The sequence below is a fragment of the Chiloscyllium plagiosum genome, chromosome 39, assembly GCF_004010195.1.
Source record: "Chiloscyllium plagiosum isolate BGI_BamShark_2017 chromosome 39, ASM401019v2, whole genome shotgun sequence".
NCBI classification, from domain to species: Eukaryota; Metazoa; Chordata; class Chondrichthyes; order Orectolobiformes; family Hemiscylliidae; genus Chiloscyllium; species Chiloscyllium plagiosum.
Window position 1 is genome coordinate 10,536,971 of NC_057748.1, and position 15,957 is coordinate 10,552,927.

The following is a 15,957-nucleotide window of genomic DNA, read 5'->3' on the forward strand; positions in this document are numbered from 1 at the left end:
GTCCCCCTGTGCAGTGTCCCTGCCCCCGCTCCCTATGTGCAGTGAAGCCCTGTGCTGTTCACCACTGAAACCGATTAATGCCAAATGGAGGCACAATATTTTATTGATAGTCCACTGGCATATACTGTTTTTGAGAAAACTAAAACACTGAAAGGCTCTTAGCGAGCATGGAAACAGGAACCGAGTGAATATTTTAAGTCTGGTATGTCTTCTCCTCAGAATTCTCATTGAACAGGGTGAGGTGGTGGCCAAGTGATATTATTTGCTAGACTCTGTATCCAGAGACCCTGCTGGTGTCTTGGGAACTCAGGTTCAATTCCCAGCATTGCAGATGTTGGAATTGGAGTTCAATAGCGAACCTGATGATGACCATGAAACGGTGGCCAACTGTCAGGAGAAAAGTTCATCTCATTCGCAAGTATCCTTCCCCAGTCTGTCTTAAACGGGACTCCAGACCACATGGCAATGTGGTTGAATCTTGACCCTGGGCAATCGGGGATGTGCAATAAATGCTGACCCAGCCACGTCCCGTGAATGAATAAAAACATTAACTCTGTTTCTCTTTTCTCAGATGCTGCCAGACCCGCTGAGTTTCTCTAGCATAGAGTCACAGAATCATACAGCATAGAAACAGATCCTTCAATCCAACTAATCCAGGCCAACCATAATCCTAAATTTAACTAGTCCCACCTGCGTATGCTTGGGCCATATCCCTCCAAACATTCCTTATTCATGATCTTATCGAAACATCTTTTAAACATTGTAACTATCCGCACCCACCACTTCATCTGGAAGTTCATTCCACACACGAACCAATCTCTGTGTAAAAGAAATTGCCACTCATGTCTTTTTAAACTCTTTCTCCTCTCACCTTAAGAATACGGTCTCGAGTTCTTGAAATCCCCATCCTAGGGAAAGACACTTGCCATTGACCTTACCTATGCCCCTCATGATTGTATAAACCGCTAAAGATTACCCCTCAACCTCCTGTGCTCCAGTGAAAAAAGTCCCGGCCTATCCAGCCCCTCTTTATAGCTCAAACCCTCCATTCCCAGCAACATCCTGGTAAATCCCTTCTGAATCAAGTCCAGTTTGTTGATGTCCTTCCTATAACAGGGCGACCAGACCAGAGGCCTCATCTATGTCCTGTACAACGTCAACATAATGTCTCAGCTCTTATACTCATGGGTCTGAACAGTGAATGCAAGCATAATAAACTAAACTAAATCAAACTAATCTAAACTAAACCATGCACTTTGTGATCGTTTCAGATGTCTATTTTATTTTAATTTTCAGCATAAGTGGTGGAGAACAAGAGGTGACCTTATAGAGGTTTATAAGTTCATGAGGAGCGTGGATAAGATGAATAGTAAAGGTCTTTTCCCCACGTAGGGGGTCCAAAACTAAAAACTATAGCTTTAAGACGAGATGGGAAAGACTTAAAAGGGACCTAAGGGGCAACTTTTTCATGCAGAGGGTGGTACGTGTATGGAATGAGCTGCCGGAGGAAGTGGTGGAGGCTGGTACAATCACAACATTTAAATGACATCTGAATAGGATGGGTTTAGAGGGATATGGGCCAAATGCTGACAAATGGGACTAGATTAATTTAGGATATCTGGCCAGCATGGATGAGTTGAACTGGAGGGTTTTATAGCTCTATGAATCTATATCCTGCATAATTTGCTTTTATTGTTTATGAGTGCGTGTTAAGTTTAAATGATAAAAGTCAATTATTAATAATCTCGTCCAGGTGTAATAATGTAACAAATGGACAGTTATAGTGACCCAGAGCCATCTTCTATAGAAAGAAAGAGGGAATGTTGTATCATTCGGAAAGACTCAGGAACTAATAGTCATGTGAGCATGTATCCGGTGTGACACTGTCACCGCTGCACTGCAGCCGCTGAGCTGTAATGTATCAGTCTGCAGCACATGGAGTAAAATCTGAAGAACACTTTCGATGAAGAGCTGTTTGTCTGAGTGCAAAATTGGAATTGGTTCATGCGCCTGGGGACCACACGACACAGCACCAGACATGGGCTCTTTCAGTGGGGTCCCGGGAGGAAAATGGGGCTTCTTCTCATCTGGAAGACCGTTCCATCGGCAGTCCAGCACACCCTCAGTGTCAGCTTTGACTGTTCAACTTGAGTCCTAAGGTGGGGCTTGGACACAGAAGCTTGAGGATTGTAGGCACGTTCTACCCATTGACAGTGAAATTATAGCAATTTGAACTTAGATTAGGTTCCCTACAGTGTGGAAACAGGCCCTTCGGCCCAACAAGTCCACACCGACCCTCCGAAGAGTAACTCACCCAGACCCATTTCCCTCATGACTAACGCACCTAACACTACAGGCAATTTAGCATGGCCAGTTCACCTGACCTGCACATCTTTGGACTGTGGGAGGAAACCGGAGCACCCAGAGGAAACCCACACAGACCCGGGGAGAATGTACAAACTCCACAGACAGGCGCCTGAGGCGGGAATTGAACCTGGGACCCTGGTGCTGTGAGGCAGCAGTGCTAACCACTGAGCCACCGTGCTGCCATGGATTAGCACTGGATTAACTTCAGATATCTGGTCGGCATGGACAAGTTGGACCAAAGGGTTTGCTTCTGTGTGCTATGACTCAATGACTCTAGCAGGTGGCAAACAGGCTGCTGAACATCATGATTTTTACTGATTTATAATTGGTTCCTCTGTGCTCAGGGCTGGGAAGCTCACTTGGCTAAATGGGCAACAATTCAGAATCTATCCCTGCACTGGCTGTGGTAGTTTTACTGATATTTTCATGGGATGTGGGCACTGTTTATTTGCCCAGCACAGGTCGAGCTGAGCTGCCTTCTTGAACCGCGGCAGTCCTCGTGCTGTAGGTCCGCCCACGGTGCTGTTATAGCAGGGAGTGACCGGACGTAGACCCTGAAGGGCACATTGCTATGTTTCCAAGTCAGGATTTGCAGCCAGTGGCGTTCCCCAGAGAACCTGCCGCCTTTCCCCTTTCTAACCGATTTGAGGATGTGGGTTACGGAAGACCAGAAGAACTCGGAGCAGGAAGTAGGCCATCCGGCCCATCGAGCCTGTTCAACCATTCAATAGGATCATGGCTGATCCTTTCATGACCTCGGCTTCGCTTACCCGCGCTCTCACCATGCCCCTTAATTCCTTTATCGTTCAAAAACAATGTCTTTGCTTTAAAAACGTTTACTGAAGTAGCGTCAACTATTTCACTGAGCGAGGAATTCCACAGATTTACCACTGTCTGGGTGAAGAAGTTCTTCCTCAATTCAGTCCTAAATCTGGTCCCTCTAATCTTGAGGCGATGCCCTCTTGTCCTAGTTTCACCCGCCAGTGGAAACATCCTCTCTACTTTTATCTATTCCGTTCATAATTTTCGATGTTGATGGTACTGTCCAAGGATTCTGAGTTAGGGGTTGCCTCCTTGTTGTGTCCCATTGCTCGTGGGTGGAGCACACCAAGCCAAACAGAATCACAGAGTTTTACAGCACAGAAAGAGGCCCTTTGGCCCATTGTGGTTATGCTGGTCATCAAGCACTTTGTCTCTTTGGGCATGACACGGGGGCTCAGTGAGGTTAGCGCTGCTGCCTCACAGCGGCAGAGACCTGGGTTTGATTCCCTCCCTCGGCTGACTGTCTGTGTGGAGTTTGCACGTTCTCCCCGTGTCTGCGTGGGTTTCCTCCGGGAGCTCCGGTTTCCCCCCACACTCCAAAGACCTGCAGGTCAGGGGAATTGGCCATGCTAGATTGCCCATAGTGTTAGGTGCATGAGTCAGGCGTAACTATAGAGTAAAGGAATGGATCTGGGTGGGCTACTCTTCAGGGGGTCAGTGTGGACTTGTTGGGCCTAAGGGCCTGTTTCCATACTGTAGGGAATCGAATCTAATCACTTGGCCCATAGCCTCTAATGCTATGGTGCTTCAAGTGATCATCTAAAGATTTCTTAGATGTTGCAATACTTCATGTCTTTCAGGCAATGTGCTCCAGACCATCTGGCGGAAAAAAAGGACCCTTCCTTAAATTCTTGTCTTGAATACGCCTCTGGTTATTGAACATAGAAGGTTACAGCGCAGTACAGGCCCTTTGGCCCTTAATGTTGCGCCGACCTGTGAAATTAATCTGATGCCCATCTAACCTACACCGGTCCATTATAATCCATATGTATGTCCAATGCCCATTAAAATGCCCTTAGCGTCAGCGAGTCTATTACTGTTGCAGGCAGGCCGTTCCACGCCCCGACTACTCTCTGAGTAAAGAAACTACCCCTGATATCTGTCCTAAATCTATCATCTTCAATTTAAAGCTATATCCCCTCGTGTTAGCCTTCACCATCCGAGGGAAAAGGCTCTCACTGTCCACCCTATCTAACCCTCCGATTTTCTTATATGTCTCAATTAAGTTACCGCTCAACCTTCCTCTCTCCAATGAAAACAGTCTTAGTTCCCTCAGCCTTTCCTTGTAAGTTCTTCCTTCCATAACCAGGCAACATCCTAGTAAATCTCCTCTGAACCCTTTCCAAAGCTTCCACATCCTTCCTATAATGCGGTGACCAGAACTGTATGCAATTCTCCGGGTGCGGCCTTACCAGTGCCTTGTACAGCTGTGGCTCCGAAACTCAATCCCCCTACCAATAAACACCAACACACCATATAGCTTCTTGACAATTCTATCAACCTCGGTGGCAACTTTCGGGGATTGATGCATCTGGACACCAATATCTCTCTGTTCATCCACACTGCCAAGAATTTTACCATTAGCCCAGTACTCTGCATTCCTGTTACTTCTTCCGAAGTAACTTTTCCGCATTAAACTCCATTTGCCACTTCTCAGCCCAGCTCTGCATCTTATCTATGTTCCTCTGCAACCCATAACATCCTTCGGCACTATCTACAACTCTGCCTACCTTAGTGTCAACCCCAAATTTACTAATCCATCCTTCTACGCCCACATCCAGATAATTTATACAAATGACAGACAGCAGTGGCCCCAAAACAGATCCTTGCAGGACACCACTGGTAACTGAGCTCCGGGATCAACATTTCCCATCAACCACCACCCTCTGCCTTCTTTCAGCTAGCCAATTTCTGATCCAAACCACTAAATCACCTCCACCCCGAAACTCTATTTTGTGCAATAGCCTACCGTGTGGAACCTTATCAAACGCCTTACTGAGGTCCACATACACCACATCAACCACTTTACCTTCATCCACCTGTTTTGTCACCTTCTCGAAGAACTCAATAGCGTTTGTGAGGCACGGCCTACCCTTCACAAAACTGTGTTGATTATCCCTAATCAAATTCTTCCTTTCTAGATGATTATAAATCCTATCTCTTATAACCTTTTCCAACCTTGATCCCTGCACTAAGGCAAAAAGTTTCTTCCTTTCTACCTCATAATCTTGTACACCTCAATTAGATTCCCCTCCATCAGCCTTCTCTGCTCGAAGGATAACAGCCTCGGCCTATCTAATCTCTCCTCAGAGCTAATGTTCTCCAGCCCAGACACCATCCTGGTGAATCTCCTCTGTAAAGGAGATCACTGTCTTGCTGATACAGATCTCAGATCCCTTGCTCAGCTGGATTACAATGAACTGTTTATATAAATCTCCTTGATTGATTTCATTCCTATGCATTCCCTCTGATATCACCCATTATCTCTGTTTCAATTATGCTTAGTGATCTATGGAAAATTACTCTTCGATATCACCCTCCCCAGCACAAAGTTCCATTCCCTGATAGAACTGCTTTGATTGACAGCGATAATGCTGAGAAGTAATAAGGTCACAAGTCCAGAGCAATAGTTCCCATTTATTGCGCTAAGAGTCATTTTAGTTTTCATACTGGCAGCTAACATCCGTGTTATCTCATTGCCAACTCCTTTTCATGAGGTCACTCAAGAAGGTTAGATTAAACCCCTCCCCCACCCTGAATTTAAATCCCCAATTTCTGTCACGCTTGCTCAAGAATATGAATCATTTTCCACTCCCTGCTGTCCTCATGACCTCATATCCACGTAAGCCATTATTCTCAAAGACAACCCATGTAAAGGACATGTCTAATTTCAGGCTCGAAATCTATTGTGTAGGAGAGCATTATCACTGTCAATCAAGGAAGTACTGGGAGTATAACTAATGGAAAGGGTTGGTTAGCTTGTACAGCTGATTGCCGCATAGTCTGATGCCAAAAGTGAGGGGTCAGTTCCTGAATCAGTGGAGGGCACCGTGACTTTTCAAAAAAAATCCTTTGCTGCCTCCCTCTAGGGTAGCATGGTGGCTCAGTGTTCAACACTGTCTCACAGCGCCAGGGACCAGGGTTATATTCCAGCCTTGGCTGACCGACTGCATGGCTTTCCTCTGAGTGCTCCAGTTTCCTCCCACAGTCCAAAGATGTGCAGGTTAGGGGAATTAGGCATGGGGCATGCAAGGATAAAGGGGGCATGGGAGTGAGTGTGGGTGAGATGCTATTGAGAGAGGCGGTGTGGACTTGATGGGCCAGATGGTCTGCTTCCACACTTTGGCGACTCTATGATTTGAATGAGAGTAGTCCATGGAGGCTGTCCAGGATTATGGTGATTTTCAGACTGTGGAGAGTAGTAGCACTTCAGTCCAAAAAGGAAACTGATGCATTTTAATTTGTAACCCTAACCTAATCCTGGTGAATTTGATTTTTCTTCACTAGGGCAAACTTATATATTGAGTAGGCATATGCATGAGTATATACGGTAACAAGCTCTGAATGAAGTTGAAGATTTTCTCAGTGGAAACTCTCTCTGCTTATGTGTAGAGTTAAATTACACCCACGGGATTAGTTCCATTGCTTTCACGTTATTCATTTGGAAAGAGGTGAGTGATCTATACTTTAAATATACATTAATATATATAATAAACAATACATTCAACAGGAAATTTGATGTAAGAAATAAATTCCATGGGCCCAATTCTGGAAATTTGCTATTTGGCAATGCTGAACCAAGAAATGTAGAATTGGATTCTGTTCCTGGTCCATGCCTTGTGAACTGGCCTCAGCTGGAGTGGATGAAAGATTGCTGCTATGTTCTCGGCTTCTCCAGATTAGGGAGACGGAAAGGATATTAAGGAAGCTAGAAAAGATTGGATTCCTGGTCAGTGAAGCCCCACACAGTTGAACATGCCGACCTATCTCTGAATCTTTAATCCCTTGAGCAAAGGATTGGGATACTCACCCTACTAAGGACTCAACACCATCAGGAAAGCGGGCTGAGAATTGGTAAGTAAAAAAATTGAATTAAAGAAGCGTTATTTTTGTAAAATCAGATTGTACTTGTTGATCTTATCTCCAACTGTTGTAATACTTTTGAGTGTTGTGGAGATGCTGGTGTTGGTCTGGGGTGGACAAAGTCAGAGGTTACAGTCCAACAGCTTTATTTGAAATCACAAGCTTTCAGAGCGCTGCGCCTTCGTCAGGGGAAGATATTTTTGTGTGCAGGCAATTCTGCGTCTCAACTGTCACTTTTTTTCTGGGGACTAAACGCTCATGAACCAAACGCCATCAAAATATAAACTGACTTCTCCAGAACTCCTTGGTGGATGAGTAAAAATATGGCAGAACCTTATGACTAAGAGAATTACTTGGAGTCTTTAAAAACTTTGCAGCCACTTGACCTTCCATATGGAGTGAAAGGGAAGTGCAGCAGAATATTCTGCTGTTATTACCAATCAAAAGGTTCACCCAGAACTTAGTGAAAGTAACGGCAAACATTTTAAACTTTATTTTCTTGTTTTCTTATTTTACCTAAATAAACAGACTTGTTCAGATGTTGTGCAAATTTGCTGTTTCAGTATCCCTTGGGTGTATTTTTGCTTCTATATAGAAAGTGTGGATTGACTGGGCTTGGACTTGCTGGGATTTAGAAGATTGAGGGGGGGGGGGTGGGATCTTATAGAAACGTATAAAATCCTCATGGGGCTGGACAGGCTAGATGCAGGAAGAATGTTCCCGATGTTAGGGAAGTCCAGAACTAGGGGTCATAGCCTAAGAATAAGGGGTATGTCATTCAGGACTGAAATGAGGAAGGATTTCTTCACTCTGGAAGCTGTGGACCTGTGGAACTCTCTCCCACAGGAAGCTGTTAGGGCCAGTTTGTTAGATATATTCAAGATGGAGCTGGGTGTGGTCCTTGTAGTCAAAGGGATCAAGGGGTCTGGAGACAAAGTGGGATACTGAGATTGCATGATCAGCCATGATCATACTGAATGGTGGTGCAGTCTCAAAGGGCCGAATGGCCTTCTCCTGCACCCATTTTCTATGTTTCTGTGTTCCTATTACAACAGTCAATAAATCTGACAAAGTAGTCTTAGCCTGATCTGGTCCTTTCTGCTTTTGGACCCATTGTGTAGATAACCTCTGTATTTCCTGTTGAGGAATATGGAACAATAAATGTCAAAACTGGAGATCCTAATTCTAATAAAGGACAGGAAGGGACAGTATGGTGCCTCACAGTGACAGGGACCCGGGTTCGATTCCACCTCGTGTGACTGTCTGTGCAGAGTTGAACATTCTCCCTGTGTCTGTGTGGGTTTCCTCCGAGTGCTCTGGTTTTCTCCCACAGTCCAAAGATGTGCAGGTCGGGTGAATTGGCCATGCTAAATTGCCCGTAGTGTTAGGTGCATTAGTCAGAGGGAAATGGGTCTGGGTGGGTTACTCTTCGGCGGGTCGGTGTGGACTTGTTGGGCCGAAGGGCCTGTATCCACACTGTAAATAATCTAATCTAATCCAATTCTAATAAAGGACAGAAAGGGGCAGTATGGTGCCTCACAGTGCCAGGGACCCGGGTTCAATTCCACCTCGTGTGACTGTGCGGAGTCGAACATTCTCCCCGTGTCTGCATGGGTTTCCTCCCACAGTCCAAAGATGTGCAGGTTAGTTGAATTGGCCGTGCTAGATTGCCTCATAGTGTGTAGGCTAGGTAGATTAATCATGGGAAATGTGGGGTTGGATCTGGATGGGATACTTTTCGGAGGGTCAGTGTGGACTTGCTGGGCCGAATGGTCTGCTTTTACACAGTAGGGATTCTAAGATTTAGGATTCTTTTTCGTTTATTTGGTTTGTAGGGATCTCTGTTTGTAGAGACTACAAGCTAGCTGTGAGCACAAAGAAACTTGCTCTGAAAAGCTTCTGTGTCCCATGGATAGAGATTCCCACATTGACTTGAGCTACGCCAATCCATAAATATAGAATTTTTGGTTAAGTCAATATTTAATGATTATAAATAGTTAATACCTGGAGTGTGAACTCCAAAGGAACTATATGAGGATTGACGTTGGCATGGACATCCTCTGGGCTAGTTCCTGATCTAGTACAGAAGACCAATAAGCAATGTGGGATTTAGTGGGATAGGGCGAGGAATAAAAATATATAAAAGTCATGATTTATTTAGACAAATGTAAACGCTTAAAGAAAATACAGCTTGTGATGTGTGCAGGTTTAGTGACCAAGGAATTTATACGTAATGAGTTTTTTTCTCCGGAATCATTTGGTGAAAGAAAGCGAGACTGTGGGATTAAGAAGGCCTTTTGAATTGACACTTTTTCCCCTCCCACCTCCTTTCCAAACAGTGTAGATTCTGTGCAGCCCATGTTAATGTCAGATTATTCAACTACGTCAGGGCTTGACAGGGTAGATGTGGAGAGGTTGCTTCCCATTGGTGCGAGAGCCTTGGACTAGAGGGACGCCCTCTCAGAATAAGGAGTCACCCATTCAAGGCGGCGATGAGGAGAAATTTCTTCTCTCAGAGGGTTGTGAAGCTTGGGAATTTGTTTGCACAGAGGGCCATCGAGGCTGGGTCACGAAGAATAGTCAAGGCAGAGGTGGATAGGTTTTTAATCAGTAATGGGATCAAGTGTTAGAGGGAAAAGACAGGAAAGTGGAGTTGAGGATTGTCAGATCAGGCACAACTCACAATGATGGAGCCGACTCGATGGGCTGAATGGCCTACTTAAACCACAAGGCAGAGGAGCAGAAGAAGGCCTATTCAACCCATGGGTCCACTTGGCCATTCAGTGAGATCATGGTTGATCTGATAATTGTCACTGCACTTTCTGTCCATAACCCTTGGTGCTCCTTTGCTACTTTAGATTAGATTACATTACAGTGTGGCAACAGGCCCTTCGGCCCAACAAGTCCACACCGCCCCGCCAAAGCGCAACCCACCCATACCTCTACATTTACCCCTTACCTAACACTATGGGCAATTTAGCATGGCCAATTCACCTGACCCTGCACATCTTTGGACTGTGGGAGGATGCAAACTCCACACAGTCAGTCGCCTGAGGCTACTTCTGTTCCTACGTCTTATCGTCTCAGAACATAAGCTAATAACCTCATAACTAGGATGTTATTCCTCTCCCGTGAGCCTGCTCCGCTATTTAATACGATCATGGCTGATCTCATATTGGCCTCAACTCCCTTTTCCTGCCTCCTCCCCATAACGCTTCAACCAGTTAAAAATATGTCTATCTCCTTTTTAAACTTATTCCATGTCCCAGCATCCACCACACGCTGGAGCAGTGAATTCCACAGATTGACGAGAGAATTAGTTCCTCCCCATTTCTCTTTTGGCCTAAATCTGTGACTTCACGTTCTAGATTACACCACAGGTCTATGTGGGACTTTGCACCCATTAAATTCCTTGCCTTAATTCAAATACAGTACTTTCCCAGCAGTTAGGCTACCCAAGTGTTATCCCTTCAATTGAGTTTAACGGACTCAGCACTGAGTAGAAATTAAAACCGTGGCCTTTCTTGATTGGGAACACAGGACAGTGGGAGGGGAGTGAGGAAGTGATGGTTACTCACAAAACCTTTGGTGCAGCCAATGAGGATTACTGGTCACAACAGATCACGATTGAACATCTTGTTGTATAATAGTCACACAGTATTCCCAAAACAAGGGTGAGCGAAATAAAAGAGGAGAAAGTGAGGCCTGCAGATGCTGGAGATCAGAGTTGAGAGTGTGGTGCTGGAAAAGCACAGCAGGTCAGGCAGCATCCAAGGAGCAGGAGAATCGACGTTTTGGGTATAAGCCCTTCATCAGAAATGAGGCTTGTGGGCCAAGGGGGCTGAGAGATAAATGGGAGGTGGGTGGGGCTGGGGTTAAGATAGCTGGGAATGCGATAGGTAAATTAAGGTGGGGGAGAAGGCAATGGAGCTGATAGGTGGGAAGGAAGATGGACAGGTAGGATAGTGCCAAGTTGGAAGGTTGGATCTGGGATAAGATGGGGGGAGGGGGAATGAGGAGAGTGATGAAATCCACATTGATTCTGTGTGGTTGGACGGTCCCAAGGTGGAAGATGTGGCCTTCTTCCTCCAGGTGTTGGGTGATTAGGGTTTGGTGATGGAGGACGCCCAGCACTTGCATGTCCTTGGGGGAGTGGGATGGGGAGTTAAAGTGTTCGGCCACAGGGCGGTGGGGTTGTTTAGTGCATGCCCTGGAGATGTTCTCTGAAACGTTCTGCAAGTAGGCTTCCTGTCTCTCCACTGTACAGAAGACCACATCGGGAGCAACGGAGACAGGAAATGATGTGTGTGGAAGTACAGGTAAATCTCTGTTGAATGTGGAAGGTTCCTTTGGGGCCTTGGAGGGAGGTGAGAGGGGTGGTGTGGGTGCAGGTTTTGTAATTCTTGTGGTGGCAGGGGAAGGTGCCAGGAGGGAAGGGGGAGATGGTGGTGGGCTGATGGAATGGTCTCTCCGGAATGCAGATAGGGGTGGGGAGGGAAATATATCACTGGTGGTGGGGTCTGTTTATAGGTGGCGGAAATGACGGAAGATGATGTAATATATCCGGAGGTTGGTGGAGATGGAAGGTGAGGACCAGGAGGTTCTGTCCTCGTTGAGATTGGAAGGGTGGGTTTTGAGGTTGGAGATGCGCTGGAGGGTATAATTGACCATGTGGGAGGGAAAGTTGTGGTCTTTGAAGAAGGAGGCCATTTCCAATAGACCAGAAGACATAGGAGTGGAAGTAAGGCCATTTGGCGCATCGAGTCCACTCCGCCATTTAATCATGGCTGATGGGAATTTCAATGCCACCTACCTGCACTCTCCCTGTAGCCCTTAGTTCTTGCAAGATCAAGAATTTATCAATTTCTGCCTTGAAGACATTTAACGTCCCAGCCTCCACTGCGCTCTTTGGCAATGAATTCCACAGGCCCACCGCTCTCTAGCTGAAGAAATGTCTCCTCATTTTCGATCTAAATTGACTCCCTTTAATCTTAAGGCTGTGCCCATGGGTCCTAGTCTCCCCGTCTAACCAAAACTACTTCCCAGCATCCACCCTTTCTAAGCCATGCATTATCTTGTAAGTTTCTATTAGATCTCCCCTCAACCTTCTAAACTCTAATGAATACAATTCCAGGATCCTCAGCCGTTCATCGTATGTTAGGCCTACCATTCCAGGGATCATCCGTGTGAATCTCCACTGAACACGCTACAGTGCCAGTATGCCCTTCCTGAGGTGTGGGGCCCACAACTGGACGCAGTACTCCAAATGGGGCCTATCCAGAGCTTTATGAAGTCTCAGAAGCACATCACTGCTTTTATATTCTAACCCTCTTGAGATAAATGACAACATTACATTTGATTTCTTAATCACGGACCCAACCTACAAGTCAACCTTTAGAGAATCCTGGACCAGCACTCCCAGATCCCTTTGTACTTTGGCTTTATGAATTTTCTTACCGTTTAGAAAGTAGTCCATGCTTGTATTCTTTTTTCCAAAGTGCAAGACCTCGCATTTGCTCACATTGAATTCCATCAGCCATTTCCTGGACCACTCTCCCAAACGGTCTAGATCCTTCTGCAGCCTCCCCACTTCCTCAGTACTACCTGCCTGTCCACCTAACTTCGTATCATCGGCAAACTTCGCTAGAATGCCCCCAGTCCCTTCATCCAGATCATTAATATATAAAGTGAACAGATGCAGCCCCAACATTGAATCCTGCAGGACACCACTTGTCACCCACTGCCATTCTGAAAAAGAACCTTTTATCCCAACTCTCTGCCTTCTGTCAGACAGCTAATCCCCAATCCATACCAGTAGCTCACCTCAAATACCATGAGCCTTCACCTTACTCGGCAGCCTCCTGTGAGGCACCTTATCAAAGGCCTTTTGGAAGTCTAGATAGATAACATCCACTGGATTTCCCTGGTCTAACCTAATTGTTACCTCTTCAAAGAATTCTAACAGGTTTGTCAGACATGACCTCCCTTTACTAAATCCATGCTGACTTGTTCTAATCTGACCCTGCACTTCCAAGAATTTAGAAATCTCATCCTTAACGATGATTCTAGAATTTTAACAACAACCGAGGTTAGGCTAATCGGCCTATAATTTTCCATCTTTTGTTGTGATCTTTTCTTGAACAAGGGGGCTACAACAGTGACTTTCCAATCATCTGGGACTTTCTCTGACTCCAGTGACTTTTGAAAGATCACAACCAACGCCGCCCCTATTTCCTCAGCCACCTCCCTCAGAACTCTAGCCCATCGGGGCCAGGAGATTTATCAATTTTTAGACCTTTTAGCTTTTCTAGCACTTTCTCTTTTGTAATGGCTGCCATACTCAACTCTGCCCCCAACTCTCCTTAATTATTGGGATATTAGTCATGTCTTCCCCTGTGAAGATTGACACAAAATACTTATTAAATTCTTCAGCTATTTCCTTACCTCCCAACACAAGCCTTCCTGCATCAATTTGGAGTGGCCCAATGTCTACTTTTGCCTTGCGTTTGTTGAGAGAAACTTTTACTATCATTTCTAATATTACTGGCAAGCCTACCTTCGTATTCGATCCTCTCCTTCCTTATTTCTCTCTTTGTTATCCTCTATTTGTTTTTGTAGCCTTCCCAATCCTCTGATTTCCAAGCGCTCTTGGCCACTTTATAGGCTCTCTCTTTCTCTTTGATACATTTCCTGACTTTCTTTTATCTAATTCCACCCCCCCCCGGGATAGTCTTTCTTTTCTTTGGGATGAACCTCTGTACTCTGTTCTCAATTACACTCAGAAACTCCCACCATTGTTGCTCTACTGTCTTCCCCACTGGGCTCTGCTTCCAGTCGATTTTCATCAGTTCCTCTCTCATGCCCCTGTAATTACCTTTATTTAACGGTAACACCATTACATCCGATTTTGCCTTCTCTGTTTCAAACTGCAGAGTAGACTCTACCATATTATGATCACTGCATCCTAAGTATTCACTTACTTTAAGATCTTTTATAAAGTCTGGCTCATTACATAGCATTAAGTCCAAATCTCATGTATTCTGTGGTGGAATTAGTCCTCTTGGGAGCAGATGCAGCGGAGGTGGAGGAATTAGGAATAAGAGATAATGTTTTTACAGGAGGCAGGGTGGGTGGAGGTGTCGAACAGGTAGCCGTGGAAGTTGCTGGGTTTGTAGATGTCCATGTTGAGTCGGTCACCATTGATGGAGATGGAGGTGTCTGAGATAGTCCAGGTGAACTTAAGGTCGGGGTGGAATCTGTTAGTGAAGTTGATGAACTGCTCAACCTCCTCGTGGGAGCACAGGGTGGTGCCGATACAGTCATCACTGTAGCAGAGGAAAAGGTGGGAATGGTGACGGTGTAACTGCGGAAGATGGACTGGTCCATGTACCCACGAAGAGACAGGCATAGCTGGGGCCCATGTGGGTGCCCAGGGCTACCCCTTTGATCTGGAGGAAGTGGGAAGATTCAAAGGAGAAATTATTGAGGGCGAGGACCAGTTCCGCCAAACAAATGAGAGTGGAGGTGAAAGGGTCCTGGTGGGGACGATGGGAGAGGAAGAAATGGAGGGCTTGCAGGCTTTTGTCATGCCGGATAAATGGGTATAGTGACTGGATGTCCGTGGTGAAGATGAGGGGTTGGGGGCCAGGGAAACAAAAGTCATGGAGGAGGTGAAGGGCATGGTTGGTGTCCTGAACTTAGGTGGGGAGTTCCTGGACTGGGGGGAAAGGGCGGTGTCAAGGTATGTGGAGATGAGTTCGAGCAAAATAAAGGTTCACTAGATTGCTTCCGAGGATTGGTGGTGTAAGGAAAAATTGAATAGATTAAGTCTCTGCTCCCTAGAGATGAGAAAAATGAGAGATGACCTACTTGCAATCCATGAAATACTCAAGGAGCTTGACAGAGGAGATGCTGAGGCAATACTTTCTTTGGGTAGGGAATGTCAGAATAAAGGGTCAGCCATTTATAGACTCATAGATGTTGTGTCTACCTTGGATTCCAGCATCTGGAGTTTCTTTGTCTTTAATTGTAGATATTTACAGCACAGAAGGAGGACATTTGGCCCATTGCAGCTGTGTCTGTCAACAAAAATCTGACTGCACCCATCCCGTTTTCTAGCTGTTGGCATATAGCCCTTGGATGCTATCTCAATGCAAGCAACTATTTAAATACTGCTTGAAAACAATAAATGTTGGCGATCACAGCCGATAACATCCATGGTGAGAGAGCAAGCTAACGTTTCGAGTCTCGATGACTCTGCTTAATCGCTGTGAGAATTTTTGACCCCACCACCCTTCCTGGATTGAGATGAGTTGAAAATTCTTACGAACCTTTGGAATTCTGTCTGCCAGAAATCAGTCAAGTATATTCAAGACAGAGCTCGATAGATTCCTATTTGCCTTCGAAGTGAACTAAGGGACACAGAGATAGTGCAGAAAGTGAGATGAGGTAGAGGTTTGGCAGACCTTTCTTGGCCATCTCCAGTTGGTCTTTCAAATGTTCATACGGCCATACACTGTCACAATTCGGGGAGGTTCAACACTAAACCCACCACTTGAATAGTAGCCAAGTATTGAAAGCTACTAAAGGATACGCCTGGTACTGTATGTGCATGCAGGGGAGGAGAGAGAGAGAGAGAGTGTGTGAGTGAGAGAGAGAGAGTGTGTGTGAGTGAGAGAGAGAGAG

General features: G+C 45.6%; 1 protein-coding gene across 11 annotated transcripts in view; it reads left to right on the forward strand.

Moving 5' to 3' along the window:
* Window positions 1-6,072: 6,072 nt before the first annotated feature.
* The window catches only part of LOC122542220 (modulator of macroautophagy TMEM150B-like), a 34,012-nt gene continuing 24,127 nt past the window's right edge, over window positions 6,073-15,957 (forward strand). For 2 of the 11 annotated variants that reach the window (XR_006309762.1, XM_043679723.1), the window contains exons 1-3: window positions 6,151-6,211; window positions 6,697-6,860; window positions 7,088-7,263. The gene's annotated coding sequence lies outside the window, so the exon portion shown is untranslated. Of the gene's footprint in view, window positions 6,212-6,434; window positions 6,861-6,919; window positions 7,264-15,957 lie in introns of those variants that run through there. The other 9 variants (XM_043679727.1, XM_043679726.1, XM_043679731.1 and 6 more) reach the window with 9 other exon arrangements.